A 20,127-nucleotide genomic window follows, 5' to 3' on the forward strand; every position below is an offset into this window, starting at 1 on the left:
TAACTGTGGTAATAGAGGCAGGAAGAAAGGGTAGGAAGGAGACACAGAAGAAGAGAATAGAAAGAAGAGGAGGCAATAAGGCAAGATAGGGTGAGGGGGTAACACTGTGGTAATAGAGGGGGGAGGGACGGGGGCTTGGCAAGGTAAGGACAGGTAACAAATCGGGGCACACGCTCACCTGTAATTTAGAATCGGCACAACAAATCGCTTCCACTCGCCTTACCTGAAACACAAAGGAGAACAAGTTGAGCTTAATGACCGCGGACACGAGGAGGGTAGTGGACAAGGAATGTGAAGTGGTGGTGGTGGTAGTGGTTGTGGTAGTGGTGGTGGTGATGGTAGCGGTGGTGATGAAGATAATGATGTGTTGATGATGATGAATATAAATACTTGTATGATGTTACTAGTTCTCCTCCTCCCTCTCCCTCTCCATCATCATCTTTTCCTCCTACTCCTTCTCCTTCTACTACTACTACTTCTTCATTTTTCTCCAATTCCTTCTCCCTCTCCTCCCACTACTACTACTACTACTACTGTAACTACTACTGGAATTAAACCCTAACTATAACAAAAGGCTGATTACGCGAGCAATAAAAACTAGGAAAGAAAGGGGAAGAGAAATTAACCCAGTGCAGAAAACGCCCACACACACACACACACACACACACACACACACACACACACACACACACACACTTAACACGATGATGAGGACGTACGGTTTGCAGCACGACATTTCTCTTATTAACGAAACACGACACAGGAAATGAAAAACAGCGAAAAATGGGGCAAGGAGGAGGAGGAGGAGGAGGAGGAGGCGTTGGCGGACGAGGAATGAATACAAGGTTGAAACGTGAAACTCAATGAGAATAGTAATAAACAGAAAAAGATAAAATGAAGAGAAACGAGATAAGGAGGAGGAGGAGGAGGAGGAGGAGCGAAGAGTGAGTAGAAGGCGAAATGTGAACCTCGATGAAAATGATAATAAACAGGACAAAAGGATGAAATGAAGAAATATAAGGAGATAAGAAGGATGACGAAATGTGCGCTGATGAAAAATGATGGACAGGAAAATTAGGGATGAAAAGAACAAATAGAAGAAAAGAATGATGAGATATGATTTGATGGAGAATAATTAAACGTAGAAAAACTCAAATTTAAATGAAGAGAAAAAGTAAAATACAATAATAAACGGAGTGAAAGGATGAAATAAAAAAAAAGATAAGAATGAGATACAATAAACTGAGTGAAAGGATGAAATAAAAAAAAAGATAAGAATGAGATGTGCATTAATTATAGAGATTGAAGAAAAATAAACAATGAAAAAAAAAAAACGGTACTAACAAAATACTACAAGAAAAACGTAAAATTAAATACCTAAGTGGATAATAAGAATATAACAAAGAAATTAATGAAAGACTAAAGAAACTCCTGAATGGAAAGATAAAGAAAACGAGCGATATTTCAAGAAACAAAAACAAACAAACAAAAAAAAAAACTCAAAGAAATGTTAGCTTCAATTAACAGGGAAGGAAGATGTTTGATCAGATATAACAAAAAATAAAAGGCTTCAAAGACGAAAATATGTAAAGGTAAACAATCAAGAAGCGTGGTTAATTAAAAGGCAAAATACCCCCCCTAAAAAAAAAAAAAAATAGAAAGGCATAGTGAAAAAAAGGAAGAAAACACTTAGCTTAATGATAAAGAGCGAAAAACATGGATGAAATAACAGAGGCGGAAGACATTAAGTGAAAAACGAGAATATTTTTTGTGTAGGAGATATCGTAAAAAATTGGGAAGCAAAATAATATAGGGAACGCAAAAAAGAAAAAGAAAATAAGACAGAAAAGGTTAAAGAAAACAGCAAAAGGAAAAAGAGTAAGCTAAAAGGATATGCAAAAATGAAACGGGCAGATAACAGAAAAAAAAAAACAATTGAGGGAATGAGAAAGAAAAAAATAAACAAGGAGGAGACCAGTTCTATTGATTTACAACTGCTTAATCTCTTCATATGAAATTTAAGTGGATTGAGTTTCATCATTTTAGTGGTGGTGGAGTGTGTGTGTGCGTGTGTGTGTGTGTGTTTAAGTGGGTGGGTGCTAAAATTTCTCTAGTATCTTATTTGTACCACCCACGTGCACACACACACACACACACACACACACACACACGCCACGTCCCCCTTATCTCAACAAGGAAAATGTCCGTTAGTGGTTACAAATTAGTCTCTCTCTCTCTCTCTCTCAGTTTTAAATGAACAAAATCTTTTGTATCTCAAACATTTTAGTGGAAAACTTGAAAATAATGCGACCCTTGAGAGAGAGAGAGAGAGAGAGAGAGAGAGAGAGAGAGAGAGAGAGAGAGAGAGAGAGAGAGAGAGAGAGAGAGAGAGAGAGAGAGAGAGAGAGAGAGAGACTGACGTAGGAACCATGGAACCAAAATAACTGACGAGGAGAAGGAAGAGGAGGAGGACGACGATGAGGTAGCAAAAAAAGGAGGAGGTAAAAATATTAACAAGATGATATAGTGGAGAAAGAGAAGAAAGGAAGCGGCATAAAAATGAGGCCGAGTTATGAGAAGACAACACGAAAGGGAGAGAAGGAGGGAGAAGGGAGGGAAGAAGAAAGGGAGGGAGGAAGGAGGGAGGGTTGGATGGCAAGAAAGTGAGGGATGGAGGAGGGACGGTAACTGCACGAGACAGGAAGAGACGGGAGGAAGGATAGGGAGAGAGAGAGAGAGGGAGAAATGGATGGAGGAATAGATGAAAGTTGAGATGGATGAATGGGGAGATGCGGAGAGAGTGAAGGAGAGCAGAAGGATAAGAAAGGAATGAGGGATTAAGAAAGGGAGGAAGAGTGAAGAAGAATGAGGATGGTCTGAAGGAGGGTGGGAGAGAGGGATGGAAGGAGAGATTGTGAGGGGAGAGTGGAGGGTAAGGATAAGGAAGATTGAGGGAGAAGGGGAAGAAAGATAAAAGGAGAGGGTAAGAGGGAGGGAGGGAAGGAGGGAGGGGGAGTGGAGGAGGGTAAGAAAGAGGTGGAAGGAGATGTGGAGGGGGAGGGATTTTGTATGAGTCATTGGGGAAAGGAGATGATTGGGGAGATAAAAGTTGAAATGATTTGAGAGAGAGAGAGAGAGAGAGAGAGAGAGAGAGAGAGAGAGAGAGAGAGAGAGAGAGAGAGAGAGAGAGAGAGAGAGAGAGAGAGAGAGAGAGAGAGAGAGAGAGAGAGAGAGAGAGAGAGAAAAAACGAGAAAAGATAGGAAGAGAAAGAAAAAAAATATTACATACATGGAATAAAAAAATAATGAAAATACTAAATTACACGAAACGAAGAAATCTGTATAAAAAAAAACGTAGTGTGCTGATCATTCTATTTCCCCAAACCACTGAAGAAAAAAAAAACTAAGTAAACAAATTCCCACGCAACTCCCTCACAAGCAAACACATGGTAACTCCGAGCCTTTGTTCAGAATCCTTCGCGTCGTGACAAAATGTATCGTTCAGCAAGGCTATTTTTTTTTTTACAGCAGACGAGGCACCCCATAGTCTTTTTATAGCCTGTTCCTACGCTATAAAAACAAAACACGCGTGATAAGCATCAGTACACACTTCAGCAAATTAGTAAAGAAAATATATCGTACCAAAAATAAAAGGCGGTGGTAAATTACGAATGAAAAAGTTACCAAGCTGATTTGTATAGGCCTACCATCATTAAATACACAAAAAGGACATCAAAATAGACATCACTTATATATCTCTAATTATAAGAAAACAAAACCGCTAATTCAGAAACAAAAATAAAATACTAAAACAAAAAAGACAAACAAGCTGATTTATATACAAACATTATATACAAAAAATAAAAGGGATACTAAAATAGATATCACTTATTTATCTCTAATTATAAGAAAACAAAACCGCTAATTCAGAAAAAAATAAGATAAAAAAATAAAAAAAACATAACCGATAAAAGGCGCTCAAATATCCCTGATTATACAAACCTAACGAAGCTAATTTGAAAGCCAGTATCATTTATCATTCACAAACCCCCAAAAAAGCACAATTACAAAAACATCGCAACAAGACAAAGAGAATGGGAAGCTATTAGCACACACACTTAAATCACAACTCTTGATAATATGAGAATAATATAACGTAAGAAACGAGACTATAAAAATGCCTACTGTATAAGATGTAGAGAAAATAGATATACATAAAGACACAGAGAGAGAGAGAGAGAGAGAGAGAGAGAGAGAGAGAGAGAGAGAGAGAGAGAGAGAGAGAGAGAGAGAGAGAGAGAGAGAGAGAGAGAGAGAGAGAGAGAGTAGACGTCATGCGTGATCGACCGAAATTGCTCAAATGTATATCACTTAGGATAAAATAAACGTTACACGGCCATCCCTCGGGCTGTGTGTGTGTGTGTGTGTGTGTGTGTGTGTGTGTGTGTGTGTGTGTGTGTGTGTGTGTGTGTGTGTTTTGAGTAGGCATGTAGTCTAATTTGCACTATTAATGTGTGTGCATGTGCGTGTGTTTGTTTTATGCATTATGTAAGTCACTTGATGTTTGTTGTACTGTGCAAGATTGTGTGTGTGTGTGTGGGTGGGTGGGTGTGGGGGAGGGGTGTGTGTGTGTGTTAAACGTATACACACGCAAACGCAAGCACACACACACACACACACACACACACACACACACAGATCAAACATTTCTGAAGTCAGTCCATCAGTCAAAAATTTTATTAGGTATTTTTTTTTAAGTCCGGGTCAGTTAGGTCCAATACCATCTCTCTCTCTCTCTCTCTCTCTCTGAATGTGTTTGCCCGTATCTGTATCTATCTATCTATTTATCTATTTGTCTGGCTGTCTATGAATGTCAGTCTGTCTGCTTGCTTATCTCTGCTCGAGTGAGTGTGTGTGTGTGTGTGTGTGTGTGTGTGTGTGTGTGTGTGTGTGTGTGTGTGTGTGTGTGTGTGTGTGTGTGTGTGTGTGTGTGCGCAAGAACCGCTTGTTTTCTTTCTTTCCCTCACGTTCTCTCTCTCTCTCTCTCTGGTCAGACTCCGTGGCGCCAAGCAAGACTCGTAACTTTTTCGAAGCCGGCAGACGCTATGGCCCGCAGTGTGTGTGTGTGTGTGTGTGTGTGTGTGTGTAGGCCTCACGGCACACGCGCACTATCATTTTTTGGGGGGGCAAAAAAGTGATGTGCAAAAGAGGAGGAAAAAGCCAAATGAAAAGGAGAGTTGGAAGAGGAGGAGGACTAAGAGGAAAACGGGGAGGGAGGTGGAGTAGGAGGCGTATGTGGAGGAGGTGGAGGAGGAGGAAAACGGGGAGGGAGGAGGAGAAGGAGAAACTGAATAAAAAGAAAAGGGTGAAAGAAAACAAGAAAATAAATGCAAATAAGAAAAAGCAAATCGCAATAATCGCAGAGGAAATTGCTTGTTATTGTCCACTTAAACGTAATTAGAGAGAGAGAGAGAGAGAGAGAGAGAGAGAGAGGTTGAGTGCATGAGATGATCGGCGGTTTCCCAACCTCTCTCTCTCTCTCTCTCTCTCTCTCTCAGCAATTATTAAACATGTCGTCATACTCCTAAAGTAAAGTATGTACATTTGCCTCGCTGCACACACACACACACACACACACACACACACACACACACACACACACACACACACACACACACACACACACACACACACACTCTTGAACGTCCCCCTCGCGGCATGTTCCACTTTCCTCCACTTCACGTTTTCACTCTCGAGGAATAACTTGAAGGAAAACAAACGCACACGCACACACGCACACGCACGCACGCATCCCCCCCCCCCCCCTCTCACTCTCCCGCGTACCTCAAGTCCAACGTTGGGAATATAGTGGAAGATAATCGGTGTAGGATCCACGTGATGCTCCATTTTGAAGGACGAGGTGGACGATGTATAGCAGAAGGTGGAGGAGGTGGAGATGGTGGAGGAGGTGGAGGAGTAAACTCGCTACAGGTGGATGAGGAGCAGGTGGTGGACGACACAAGCTATATCAACACAAGTAAAGGAGGTGGTGGAGGACGAGCAAGAGGCGCTGGTGTCTGTTGGTCCTGGCACTCCGCAGACCAACTATGACTTGAACTAAGGATCAAGGCACTTCCCTCTGACCCTCCCTCTCTCTCCTCTCCTCTCCCTCCCTGCTGCTGAACGATAACTTGTGCCGTAGTGTTTCGTCGCCTTTCCTTATCCTTAAAGCCCCGCCTGCCTCCCTGCCGCGGCGCTGAGGCTTCTGGGTAACACTCGGAGGGCAAGGCGATAGACTGGCAGCCCCGCCCCCGCCCTCACCCCGCCTGCAGTGCCGCCCTCAGACACCTCCTCCTCCCTCCCTCCCTCAGGCAACGCTTTAGGGCTCATTCACTTTTGCTTGTGGTGGTGGTGGGAAGCATGCGAGGGTCCTTCACCACTACCACCACAGACATTCCCCCAGGGGCTTGCTCTCTCTCTTGCTTGCTTGTTTGGCTCTCTCTCTCTCTCTCTCTCTCTCTCTCTCTCTCTCTCTGTAGCTGTGGCAGTGTGGCGAAACAAGAGCTTGAGAGGAGGAGGAGGAGATAGAAGATTGGGATGCTGAGGAACTGATGTCTGGAGTTTGCGTTAAGGGGAAAGATAAGGGGATAGAGGATGAAGGGGGATGGAGGGGGATAAGGGTAGTCTGTTGAGGGATAGAGGGGATGGGGGATAAAGAGATAAGGATGGAGATAAGAATAGTTCGTCGTTTAGTGGAGGTTGATTAGGATGGGTTGAGGATAAAGGATGTGAGGTTTGAGGTTGGTTATATACTGCGTGAGGTTGAGGAGAGAAAGTAAGGGAAAGGAAAGGAAGGGGTAAGAAAGTGAATGAAAGGGAGATGAATGTACAGAAAATGAAAGATAAAATGGAGAGGAAGGAGGAGACAATGGAGGCAAAGATAAAGGATGGAGGAAAGACAGACAGGAATGGAGGGGGAGAGAAGAGGCAGAGTGAGAGAATATGAGAGAAGAACAAATGGAGGAAAGTGGGAAGGGGAGGAAGGAAGATGGCACACGGAAAGAGTGGAAGAGGGAGAATGACAGGATGGAGGAGAGGAGGGAGAGTGGAGAGGGAGGAGGAAAGAAGGAGAGAGGGTGAGAGAGTTTAATGTATAATGGTCAGTGCTTGCTTGAGGTTAGGAGAAGGGCACGTGAGGAGGAGGAGGAGGAGGAAGAGGAGGAGGAGGAGGAGGAGGAAGAGGAGGAGGAGACGAATATTTAAATAGACCCAAGCCTCCATATCTTCGGTTTTATGGCTTTGAATTCAAGTAAAAATATATAAAAGGAAAAACACGAGAAAGATAAAGACAGATAATAAAACAAAAACATAAGGTTGTAAAATAGATGCAAAGAAGATAGACAAAAATAGTTGATGCTTAAAACTGCTGTAAAGAAGGAGGAGGAAGAAGAGGAGGAGGAGGAGGAGCAGATTAGAGAAGAGAGGAAGAAGAGAAAAGAAAAAAGCTTTACATAACGAAGGAAGAAGAGACAAGTTAGTGGAGAAGAGTTACAAAGAAGATGAGGAAGAGAAAAAGAGAGGAAGACAAAGAGGAGGAAGAGGAGGGGAGGCCTTTGACATGAGAGACGTGAAGAGGAAGAAGGGACTGACAATGATGGGCGAGAGAAGGAAGGGGAGAGGAGGAAGGGGAGGGAGAAACGAAGGGATGTGAAGGGGAAGGAGGGAAGAGGAGAAAGGGCGATGAATGAATAATGAAAGGAGAACGAAAGAAGAGATGAAGCAATGTGAATGAAGAGGAGAAAGGAGAGGAAGAGGGATGGAAGACTGAAAAAAAAAGGAGATAGAAGGAATGTGGAGGAAGAAAAAGGAAGAGGAAAGAGGATGGATGAATGGATACAGGAGGAAGGGAGAGAGAGAAAGAGATGCAAGGGAGAGGAACTGACGAATGGAATAAATGAGAAGAATGGGAGGGAAGAGAAAAGGGAGAGGAAGAAAAAGAAAGGAAAACTGAGAATGGAGGAAGGATTGGGAGAGATGGAGGGATTATGAGGGAAGCTGTAGGAGGAGGAAGGGGGATGGAGGAATAAAGGGAGAGGGAAAAAGGGAGATAAAGGGATGAGTATCTTGTCCGTGTCCATTAAACAGACAGACGGGATAAGCTAATTACAATTACTTCTGCTGCCATGATGAAGGGTGGGAAGGGAGGGAGAGAGGGAAGGAAAATGAGAGGAGAGGCAGGGAGAAAGGAAATAATGGAGAGGATGAGGGAAGAGGGAGAAAATAATAACAGGATAAAATAGGGAGAGTAAGAAGGAGGGAGAAGGAAAAAGAAGGAAATTGGCAGAATAGAGGCAGGGAGAAAGGAAAGGAAGAAGGAAAAATAATGAGAACAGCATAAAAAAGGGAGAGTAAAAAGGAGGGGAGAAGGAGGGAGAAGGAAAAAAGAAGGAAAATGGCACAGAAGAGGCAGAGAGAAAGGAAATAATGGAAAGAGAGGGAAGAGGGAAAAAGGAATGGAAACAGCATATAAAAGGGAGAGTAGAAGGGAGGAAAGAAGGAGGGAGGGGGAAAAAAGAAGGAAAATGGCACAGAAGAGGCAGGGAGAAAGGAAATAATGGAGAGGGAGGGAAGAGGGAAAAAGAATGGAAACAGCATATAAAAGGGAGAGTAGAAGGGAGGGAAGAAGGAGGGAGGGGGAAAAAAGAATGAAAATGACAGAATAGAGGCAGGGAGAAAGGGAAGATAAGACAGGATAAGAGAAGGGGAGGAAAACAAATATTGAGAACAGGGAGAGAAAAAAAGAATGGATGACAGCAGGAAGGATGAGGAGCATAAAAAGAAGGAAATAGAAGGAAAAAAAGGGGGTAGATATGAAGGAGAAGGGGATGAGAGAGAGACGGATGAAGATAGTCATGTACGAGAGGATGGTAAAGATGATGAAAGAAACAATAGAGGGAGAGATAAAGAGATGAAAACGAGAGAATAGAGGAGAGATAAATAGGAAGGAAGGGAAAGAGAGGAGATAGAGAAAATGAAAACAACGAACGGAGGAAAGAGAGAAGAGAAGGAATAAATAACAAGGATAAAGGGAAAGATGGAGAGACAGGAGGAGAGAAGAGGAAAAGAAAGAATAAGGGAGGAGAGAAAGATAAAAGGGGGTGGGACGAAGGAATGGGAGACAGGGAGGAGTGAAGGAGGGAAGGAGACAAGATAGAGGAGACATTGCAGGAGGAGGAGGACTCTCAACAACTCAATTACCCTCCATGATCTCTCTCTCGGTTGCCTACTCTCTCCTCTCCTGACTGCCCGAGAGAGAGAGAGAGAGAGAGAGAGAGAGAGAGAGAGAGAGAGAGAGAGAGAGTTTTGCCATTTTTCAGTTCTTATGCCATTTTACAACTTTTTTTCTTATCTTTTCGTCCTCTCTCTCTCTCTCTCTCTCTCTCAGCGGACGTACGGGACAGTTCACACGACGGGACAAGGATGGACGGGCAAGACAGGTCAGACAGATTAATGTCCGTCTGTCTGTCTGTCTGTCTGTCGCCTTGCTTCCTTCACCATCGCTCCTTCCTCCTCCTTTTCTTCTCCTCCTCCTCTTTGTTGTTCTTCCTTTTCTTCTGTATTCGTTATTTTTATGCTTCCTTCTTGCTTCTTTTTTTTGTTTTTCTTCTATTTTTCTTATTCCTTTTCTTACTCTCTTCCTTTCTTCTTCCCGTTGTTTATTGTTATCTTTTCCTTTTCTTGTCGATACTGTTTTCTTTTTTTATGTCAATGTTCTTCCTCTATTTTTTTTCGCTTTCATAATTCTTCTTCTTTTGTGTCTGTGTCTTGTTCATTCTTTTATCATTATTTTCTTCCTCTTCCTCCTTTCCGACTCATTTTCCTCTTGTGCTCATCCTCATTTCTTTTCATATCATCTGCCTCCTCCTCCTCCTTCTCCTCCTCCATTTCCTCTCTTCACTAGTTTCCCTTTTCATACTCCACTTATTTTCTATCTCTCCCTTCCACTTGTGTCCTTGTGTTCAAAATGTTTCTTCTTTTTCGCTATTTCATCTTCCACTTTTTTTTGGTTATTTCCACCTTCAGTGCTTCAGGGCAACGCGGATGATATATTTAAAAACAAACGACCACCACTTCGTCTCAATATTCGCTAAAATAGAAATGCAAACTCTGTCTCAATATTCGCTAAAATAGAAATGCAAACTGTCTCAATATTCGCTAAAATAGAAATGCAAACTGTCTCAATATTCGCTAAAATAGAAATGCAAACTGTCTTAATATTCGCTAAAATAGAAATGCAAACTCTTGATAACAATTTACTGTATTTTCTTTTAGATTTAAGGACCAACCACTTAGTCTGGACCCTTGGATCTATGTGGTCTGAAAATCTATGTAAACCTTGCCTTTCCCGACCTTCCCTCTCCCTCCTCTTCTTCTACCACCACCACCAACACCTCCTACCCTCCTCCTCCTCTTTTTCATAGGTTGTCAATCAAATAGAATGAATGATTGATTGAGCGACTGCGTGAGTGAGTGAGTGAGCGAGTGAGTGAGCAAGCCTTCTCTCTCTCTCTCTCTCTCTCTCTCTCTAAATTACTGTTGTCGGCTTTGTGTTTATGTCGCATGCAGTGTTGCCAACCATGAAGTCTTTACCACGCATACAGTGTTGCCATGTTCGCGCATTCTCGGGAGGCAAAATTCACGGCGCCAGAGTTCGTGACACCGACTAGATGTTTTTTTTCTTATTGCGTTCTTTTTTTTAGTCTTAAGGACATAAACTGTTTTTAGTCTGTTTTTTTCTGAGTTTTCTGGTCTGTCTGTGTGTCTGTCTCCGTCTATCCCTGTCTGTGTTTGAATATCCGTCTATGTCTATGTGTGTGTATCCATTCTCTCTCTCTCTCTCTCTCTCTCTCCTTCCTTCCCCCTTTCTCTCCCACTATCCCTCTGAACCCCCCCCATCCTTTACCCCCATCCCTTCACCCCCCATCGTCATCAACAACACCCCATCTCATCATCTCATCGCCCGTCATTATCTCGCTAACACAACCTCATTACCACGCGCACACACTCGCGTTATAATGACCAGACAGCGATATTTTAAAACGTAATTAATGTCATCGTCGGCACCAATTACCTGTGTATGTCCCCGTGTGTGTGTGTGTGTGTGTGTGTGTGTGTGTGTGTGTGTGTGTATCACCACTTATCATGTACACTAAAACTAAGGTCACGTGTGTACTTCAATATCCGTGTGCACCAAGCTTACTAACGAGTATACATGTGCGTTCATTAGTATGTGCGTGTATGTGTACCACTCAAGTCATGTGTGTACACTTAGCATTAACCAAGTGTGTGCGTATGTGTATATTGATGTACACAAAGGATTTAGCTCTCGTGTGTGTGTGTGTGTGTGTGTGTGTGTGTGTGTGTGTGTGTGTGTGTGTGTGTGTGTGTGTGTGTGTGTGTGTGTGTGTGTAATGATCCTTTGTTTAGACTTTTTGTCCAATCCTTTCCCTCCTCCTCCTCCGCCTCTTCTCCTCCTCCTCTTCCTCCTCCTCCTCTTCTTCTTTTTCTTCCATCCAGTTGTTATTCTGCATTTCCCTTTCCTCCCATCTTCCTCTTCCCCCTCACCATTCCTCCTCTTCCCTTTCCCCCTCATATTCTCTTCCATTTCCCATTCTTCCTCGTCGTTTCCCCTTCCAGTCCATAACCAGAGAGCTGCGAAAAGGAAGAGGAATAGAGAGGCGAAGGAAAGAAAGGAAGGAGGGAAGACGGGAAGAGCAAGAGGAGGGGAAGAGTGGGCGGGTAGGAAAGAGAAAGAGAAAGAGAAAGAGAAAGAGAAAGAGAGAGAGAGAGAGAGAGAGAGAGAGAGAGAGAGAGAGAGAGAGAGAGAGCACGCGCGCAGAGGCGAAAAGATGAGCAACAAAGGGAAGGATAGAGATGATTTTGGGGAGGAAAAGGAAAGGAGGAGGAGGAGGAAATGTAGGGGGTGGAGAGAAGAGGGACTATACAGCATTGCGACAGACACAGATCAAATCAAATCTCTCCTCCTCCCTTCCTTCCTTCTTTCCTCCATTTCTCCCTCTCTCCATACATTCTCTCCTCCTCTACATCGTTGGAGCCTTCCTTACCTTCTCTGGCCAGCCTCCAAGCTTTCCTCCTCCCCCCTCTTCCTCTCTTTCATTCCCTCACCTCTTCCTCCTCTCTCGCCCTCTCTCCTCAACGCACTCTCCTGCTCTAATCTACGGTGCCTTGCCAGTTCTCTCTCTCTCTCTCTCTCTCTCTCTCTCTCTCTCTCGGTAAGACTCGAAACAAATCTTTCCTTCGTCGACTTTATGACCTGGAAATAGCGCTTATTTTTTATATATATTTTTCTTCTATTTTCATTTCGCTTCTATTTCTTTTTTTATTTCTTTCCTTCCTTCCTTTCTCTCCGCGGACGGCTTCCAGAACGGCACGAATTCCTCGCTCAATTTTCTTCTTCTTCTCTAATTCTTTCTTTCGTTCGCTAAAATTCATCCATATTTTTGCAGAAGTTTCATGGAAGGACGAAAAAAAAAAAAAAGGAGGGAAAGGGACGCGAGGAGAGAGAGAGAGAGAGAGAGAGAGAGAGAGAGAGAGAGAGAGAGAGAGAGAGAGAGAGAGAGAGAGAAACAAACATTAAGTAAACTACAGACAGACAGAGAAACAGACTGGGAAAAAGGATGCAAGAAAAATTAATAACCGAACAGAAAGAAAATAAAAGATTAAAGATGAAATTAGTAAAGACCAAGAAAACAATGGAAAGAAAAGAAAAATATAAAAAGAGGAGACGAAGAAGAAAAGAGGAATAAGAATGAAAGAGAAAGAAAATGTCAAAAGGAAGCACACGGACAATTGAAGGCGATAAGAAATATTAACGAAAAAGCTGAAAAGAAAGAAAAAGAAATAAAAGGAAAAGAAAGAAAGAAGAGAAGAGGAAGGAAGGACATTATGATTCTCTCCCACACATCTTTATTCTTCCTTTTATTGTTCCTTCGTTCCTTTGACTTTTTCCTTCTTTGTTCTCTCTCTCTCTCTCTCTCTCTCTCTCTCTCTCTCTCTCTCTCCAACTTGGCCCATTCAGCTCTTCTTAACTTGTCGTCCAACCAAGTAACTTAGGAGAGACTTTACCTCCTCCTCCTCCTCCCTTCCTCCACCTCTCCATCTTATCTTATGGGCCAAATGTTCCTCCTTATCTCTTCCTCCTCCACTTTTTTTTTTCTCTCCCTTCCAGTAGTCATTTTCCTCTTTCAGCAGACCTGTTTCTCTCTCTCTCTCTCTCTCTCTCTCTCTCTTGTCTCTTCGATCACTCTCAATTGCTTCCTTTCCTCTTCTTATGAGATGCTTTCCTCTTCCTTTTTCCCTTCCTTTTCCTCCTTCCTCGCCTCCTCCTCCCCCTCCTCCCCCTGAGATGGCAAAGATACCAAGGTTATATTTTTCAAGATTTTTCGAATAGTTTCTGCCTCGGTCCGTTTTCTTTCTTTATATTTTTTCGCGTTTTCTCAGATTATCGTTTTGTTTTTCTTTGTTATTTTTGTTGTTCGTTTTTCCTTGAATTATAGTTGGACTTAATTTCAGGTGATTTCAATGCGTTTAAAATGATCTGTGTAACTATTATTATTGGTGTTATTATTATTGTTATAATTATTAACTTCATCATTATCACCACCCTCATCATCACCATCGTACTCCTTTTCATCACAATCACCATTTTCATTTACTCTTCAACCCACAAAGAACACGAACTACTTTATTTCCTCTTAGATTTCAATGACTATATAATTTACCTATTTATATTTCTTCGTTTTCCGGGCCAAGCGAATCTTAACCCTTTCACCCAATCTATTCCGGACCCGAGTCTTAACCGTGACTGGACTGAATCTGGAACCTAACTTAATCTACCCCCTTGCTCACCGCCTCTTCCTCTTCGTTACCTTTCTTCCCCTTCTTCCCCAACCCCTCCTCCGTGCCTCAAAACACGTCGCTTCGCCTCCATTCCCATTTTTTTTTCTCACCCTCTTCTCCCTTCGTGAACCACCTCCTATATTCACAAACTCCCTTTTCCTCCTCTGTCCCCTTCCCTTGTTTCCCTTTTTACCTTGGATTTCCTTTTTTTTTATCCCTTTTCCTCGCACCATTTCTTATTTTTCCCATCAACTCTCTCTTTACCCTTCGATTTTTATTTCCCTTCTTCCTCTTCAACTTTCGCCTTCCACTTACTCCTTAAATTCTTTCCCGTTTTCTTTTCCTTCCTTCCCACTTCTTCTCCCCTTTCATTTCCTTAACTCTATCTCGTCTCCTTTTCCTTCCACTGATTTTCCTCTTCCTTTTCCTTTCTTTTCTTAACGTTCATCTTTTTTTTCCCTCATCACCTTTTTCCTTCTATTTCCCTCTTCTCTCTAATCCATCTATTTTTTTTGTTTTCCTCCCACTTCTTATTTTCCCTCCTATCTCTATACTCCTTCGTCTTCCCCTCCCTCCCATCTTCTTTTCCCTTTCCCTCTCATCTCTACCACCTTCCCTGGACGTTTTTCTTCCCCTTTTTCCTCTCCTGTCTATCACACTTTTTCCGTAACTTTCACTCTCCCCTCCCTTCTATTCTTTTCCCTTCTTTTTCCCTCTTATCTCTTCCCTTTCCCTAATTACCTATCCCTTCTTCCTCCTCTTCGTTCCCCTATCCTATCCTCCACGGTTTCCCTCCCGCTCCACTTTGGCCTCCATCTCCCTACTACCCCTCCACCCTTTACCCCCTATTCCCCCTCCCCCCCTTCCCCCGACAAACGGCGTCATTGTCTCCGCTCCTGACCGTTCACTACATTCCTTTCTGTCTCGTTCGTTCACGCGGTTCGGAACGTATCGACACGTTTTGCTCACCGCTCGGTTTGGTTCAGGCTTTCGGTTCAACTAGAATTTTGAGTATTGCTTCTTTTATTTGAAGTTTTATTATTATTATTATTATTATTATTATTATTATTATTATTATTATTATTATTATTTACTACTATTTCTGCTTCTACGAAAATATTTACTACTACTTTATCGCTGTTATTACCATTACTACGATCATTCAGAGTTTCTTTATTAATTATTTACAATTCACATGCGTTTTAAATAATCCTTAATGGCTTTCTCTTAACGTTCCTTCTTTTAAATAATATGCTTTCTAATGTGTATTTTTATTTTCTATGCTTTTATATAGTGAAGTTTTTAATATGCGTTTTGAATATTCTTTAATGGCTTTCTCTTAACGTTCTGTCTTTTAAATAATATGTTTTCTAATGTGTATTTTTATTTTCTCTTTGCTTTTATATAATGTAAGTTTTTAATATCAAGTCTTACGAACATTATATAACTTGAGACGATTTTCTTACCAACGAACCTAATAAAAAAATAAAAAAAAACATCTTGGCTTGAGTCTCCGCGCGGTATTCAAGTCTATTTCAACCGGATCCGATACCATTCCGCGTATGTAAGAAGGTTTCCTGAGGTTGGTGTCCCCGGTCTTGGATTAGCCGAACTTTCAACGATCACATTATCCGGATTTCCCAGCCTTCGTGTTATCCGGGCTACGAGTGTTCGCTTTAACGGGATTCGCGGGTTCCGCTCAAACGCCAGTGGAGTCAGCAGCTTTAGAAGAAGAGTACCGATGATGGCGATGGGAATGGTGATAGGAGACAGCGGGGAGTGCAATGGTGGGGAGAGAAGAAAGAGTAAGAACAAGCAAAAAGGGTTGAAAGAAAATAAATATAAGGGAGGGAAGAAGGAGAGGGAGAAAATAAGAACAAGTAAAGAATGAAATGTAAAAATGAAAAAAAAAATAAGGGAGAGAAGACAGAGGGAATGAGAAAATGTAGAGAGAGTAGAAAGAAAAGAAATACAAGGGAGAAAAGAGGGAGGGAAAAAATTAGAACAAGTAAAGAATAAAGAGTAGAAAGAAAAGAGAAAAGGGAGAGGAAGAAAGTAAAAACAAATATAGAATAGAAAGAAAAGAAACTAAGGGAGAGAAGAGGGAGAGGGAGAGTAAAAACAGGCAAAGAATAAAGATTAGAAAGGAAAGAAAAATAAGGGAGAGAAGAGAGAAAGGGAAAGAGTAAAAACAAAGAAAAGGAAATTGAAGAAAAAAAAATAGATACAAATATATATGAAGAAAAATATTGAAACAAGCAAATGAAAATAAAGGAGAAAGAGCGAGAAAAAAAGAAAAAAAAGAAAGATAAACAAAATGAAAAACAAAAGTGCCACTGAAGGACAGACAAATAAACAGATCGGCGTAGATAGATATATAGACAGATAGATACAGACAGAGAAAGACGGAAAAGACTAAAAAAAGAAAGCGAAGAGGAAAAGAAAGAAGATTGTAATAAAAGGAAAGACTGAAACAAGCAAGACAAAAAGAAGAGAGAGAGAGAGAGAGAGAGAGAGAGAGAGAGAGAGAGAGAGAGTTAAATGAGGAATGTGCCCCTCCGCCCATCTCACCTGAAGGCAGAGGGCGGAGGCACCTCACCTGGGCGGGCACGGCACCTGTCCGGCCAAGCAATTAACGGAAGGGGAAAGGAAGGTTCGTGTACCGCACACTTTATTACCTCTCGTTCGTCTTCGTATTGACTCCTCATTCTTTTACTCTTCTTCTCGATTCCTCTTATTATTCTATTCTTATCGATTGCTTTTACACTTTTTCAACCTTCACTGACAACTCTAAAAAAAAATATTGATTAGTTTAAATTTTCCATTATTGATTTAAGTCATCTTCATTACCTCTCCTGTAACCCTTTCAAAGTGATTTTTCTTACCGGTTCAATATCCCATATGACAAGCTCTCCCCTCCTAGGACATCCACTTGACAGCAGTTCAAATATTATCAGCCAGCCAGACCTCGTTCACTACGAGCTCTCGACGGACCACTTTTACGGATTAATGGCTACATCATATTTCCTGCTTTTGGTAATCGTGTGCCGCAACGCAAGTAGGCAAAGAATCAAGCCATTGGAAGAGAGGTGTGTGGAGTTCAACAAAGGCGAAAAACGGTATAAAAAAAATCCGTTGTTATTTAGGTGATAATGACTTTTTTAGTAAGGGAATGATGGAATACGATCTTTACTGACTCACTTTTTAGTAAGGGAATGATGGAATACGATCTTTACTGAAACTGCTTTACTGAAACTGAACAACAAACTAAATAAACTGATTAAACAAACAAATTGAAGATGAGAATATGCATGGTTTTATTTTTTTCTCTATTCATTAAATGTTTGCAGTCAGAAAAAAAAATCCTTACATAAAGAAATGAACGCAAAAGAACGCAAGATGCTTTTGACAGATTCTCGGGACTACTGTGTTGGCCGACTCTACTGTGTTGCCTCTATTCTACTGCTCTATTGTGTTCCGCTGTTATGAAATTTATAGTAGTACATCCGAGAAAGCCCACGCTAAACGGTTTATGATTACCTATAATAAAGTATTACGTAAAGAGTATCGCAGAAAACCAGTCAGTCGAGCGAGAGGCCAGAGGTGGTCAATATAGGGGGGGGGGGGGACCTGTCTTGATACTTTCCTCGTGAAGAGAATAGACAAATAAAAACTAACATTTTATACCTGTTCATATGACACCTTGTAGTTAGCCGACACACACACACACACACACACACACACACACACACACACACACACACACGCCGTATATCACAAAATCAATGCATTCATAATAATATTAATACCGTCACGCTCCAGAATATTATATAGGCCCAAAATATGCACAAAATGTATTCCCAATTACCGTTATTATTTGAACAGTATTAAAATTCTCGGTGATTAAAAGCCAATTCATATACTTTCGGCCTTAACAAATGGTGCAGCTTTGTTTCTATTTCCAGCTGATTGAGGAGGAGGAATAGATATATATTTTCCATCCGCCTCACAATCGCTAATAACAAAAACAGCTTTAGCATAGTAGTAGTAGTAACAGCAACAATAATAGTAATAATAATAATCTAACTGAATACGTATATACTCATCCATTCAGCAGTGACCAAAAGCCCTTCTACCCCTACTCGAGCACTCAATTAAGAGGGAGACCAAAGCACTCATGTTGGAAGGAGTGAGGGGAAGAGTGAGGGAAGGGCGAAGAGCAGGAGGATGTAGTGTAATGAATGACGGGAGTTCGAGGAGTGAGGAGGAAATGATGGGAGCTACAGAAGGATGATAGAAGAGAAGAGAATGAGGGAAAGTGAAGAAGGTAGGTGAAGAAAAAGGAAAAGAGGGGACAGAGTGAGTGATGGGAGGATGGAATGAGGAACGAAATAAAACAAATAAAGGTAAACAAAATGGCATTGAGCACAGGTGAAAGACAAAAAGATAAGGTGGAGAAAATGACATGAAATAAAGAGGAAAGAGGAAGGAGGAATGAGCTGACGTATAGAAAAAAAAAACCAGGTAATAAATTTGAAGGTGAGGAGGAAAAAGGTTAGAGTGGAATTTATATACATCACAGAAATGGAGGAGGAAGAAAAGTCGAATAAGTAAAAGCGTAGAAAGGAGAGGAGGCGGGGGTATGGTGTGGGGTGGGGGTGGGTGGGTGGGGGGGGGATTATATGAGGAGGAAAGCTGAATTTTAATATACCCTGACAGGTGGTCCATGATTAATTACCTCGCACGATGGGAACAGGTGGGGAGGGATTAGTGGAGGGGGTAGGATTGGGAGGAGGAGGATAGGTAGGAGAGGTGTTGGATAGAATAAGGGGGAGGGGTAGAATAGGGAGGGTATGTTTTTTTATGATATACAGCGTGACAGGAGTAATGGGGGTGACTGAAATGAGAGAGAGGGAGGAGGAAAGTATTGGGAGGAAGGTTGATGGAAATGCGAGGGAGGGAGAGTATAGGAGGAGTTACCCTTTGTAATGAATATATGAATAAGTAAAAGAAGAGGCGTGGGGATTATCACATAGGGAGAAGGGAGACTAAATGATGATGACGAAGGGGGGAGGAAGGATATTTAATCATTCCTCTTTTATTTAATGACGGAAAAGGTGGTTAGGTGAGCACTTATGACAGGTTAGTGAACTTAACCACATAAAGCTTGATAGGTGAGTGGAAGGTGGATGAAGGGAGTAGATAAAGGGAGATGAAGCAATGATCTAGCTAATGGAGGAAGGAGGAAAGGAGGTTTACTACGGTTACTCCTAAAAACTTACCAATATACAGCTTTAGAAGTAAAACTAAGGTGGAGCAGGCAAAGAGGTGGAGCAGGCAAAGAGGTGGAGCAGGCAAAGAGGTGGAGCAGGCAAAGAGGTGGAGCAGGGAAAGAGGTGGAGCAGGGAAAGAGGTGGAGCAGGGAAAGAGGTGGAGCAGGGAAAGAGGTGGAGCAGGGAAAGAGGTGGAGCAGGGAAAGAGGTGGAGCAGGGAAAGAGGTGGAGCAGGGAAAGAGGTGGAGCAGGGAAAGAGGTGGAGCAGGGAAAGCATGGTGGAGAGAATCACTGTAGTTACCCTTAAAAACTTACCTATACAAATATTGTTAGATAGGAGTGGGAGGTGGAGTAGGGCTGGAAATAGGTGGAGAAAGTAAGTTTAGCTGTGGCGACGTGTTGAAGGGTGATAGATTAAAATGTTAGGTGGAATATAAAGTCTGGAAGAGGATGAACCAAGGGAGTAGCTTATGTTTGTGGCACGTTATGGTCACCCCTGAAAACTGGCCTGTGGGAAGCTTGACAGGTATAGTAGATAGTGAAGAAAGAGCAGAAAAGAGGTGGAGACAGTGATATGGTTGTGGCGACGTGTGGAATCTTGGTATACTAGTGAAAGGTGTTGGGCAAAAAAATAGGTAGACCAAATCAGAGTAGTTGTGGTGACGTCTAGGAGATTGATAGATAGGAATGGAAAGTGAAAAATTAGGTCAGGAAAAGGATGAACAAAGGGAGAAGCTTATACTTGAGGTCGTGTGTGAAGAGGTGAGGTGTACCGAGGGAGGGGAGGCTCGCTATGGTCACCCCTGAAAACTGTCCTATAGACTGCAAAAACGAGGTGGAATCTTGATATACTAGTGAAAGGTGGTGTGTGGCAAAAAAATAAGTAGACAGTAGTTGTGGTGACGTGTGGAAAACTGATAAGCTGGGTTGGAAG

The 20,127-nt window shown here is 42.0% G+C and overlaps 1 long non-coding RNA gene across 1 annotated transcript in view; it reads right to left on the minus strand.

Moving 5' to 3' along the window:
- Positions 1 to 6,446, minus strand: part of LOC126987964 (uncharacterized) — a 7,992-nt gene extending 1,546 nt beyond the window's left edge. Inside the window, exons 1-2 of the long non-coding RNA XR_007741307.1 lie at positions 5,845 to 6,446; positions 179 to 223 (exon numbers count right to left, since the gene is read on the minus strand). This is a non-coding gene — a long non-coding RNA (uncharacterized LOC126987964). The remainder of the gene's footprint in view (positions 1 to 178; positions 224 to 5,844) is intronic.
- Between the last annotated feature and the right edge of the window lie 13,681 nt (positions 6,447 to 20,127).

This window comes from Eriocheir sinensis, chromosome 67, assembly GCF_024679095.1.
Source record: "Eriocheir sinensis breed Jianghai 21 chromosome 67, ASM2467909v1, whole genome shotgun sequence".
NCBI lineage: Eukaryota > Metazoa > Arthropoda > Malacostraca > Decapoda > Varunidae > Eriocheir > Eriocheir sinensis.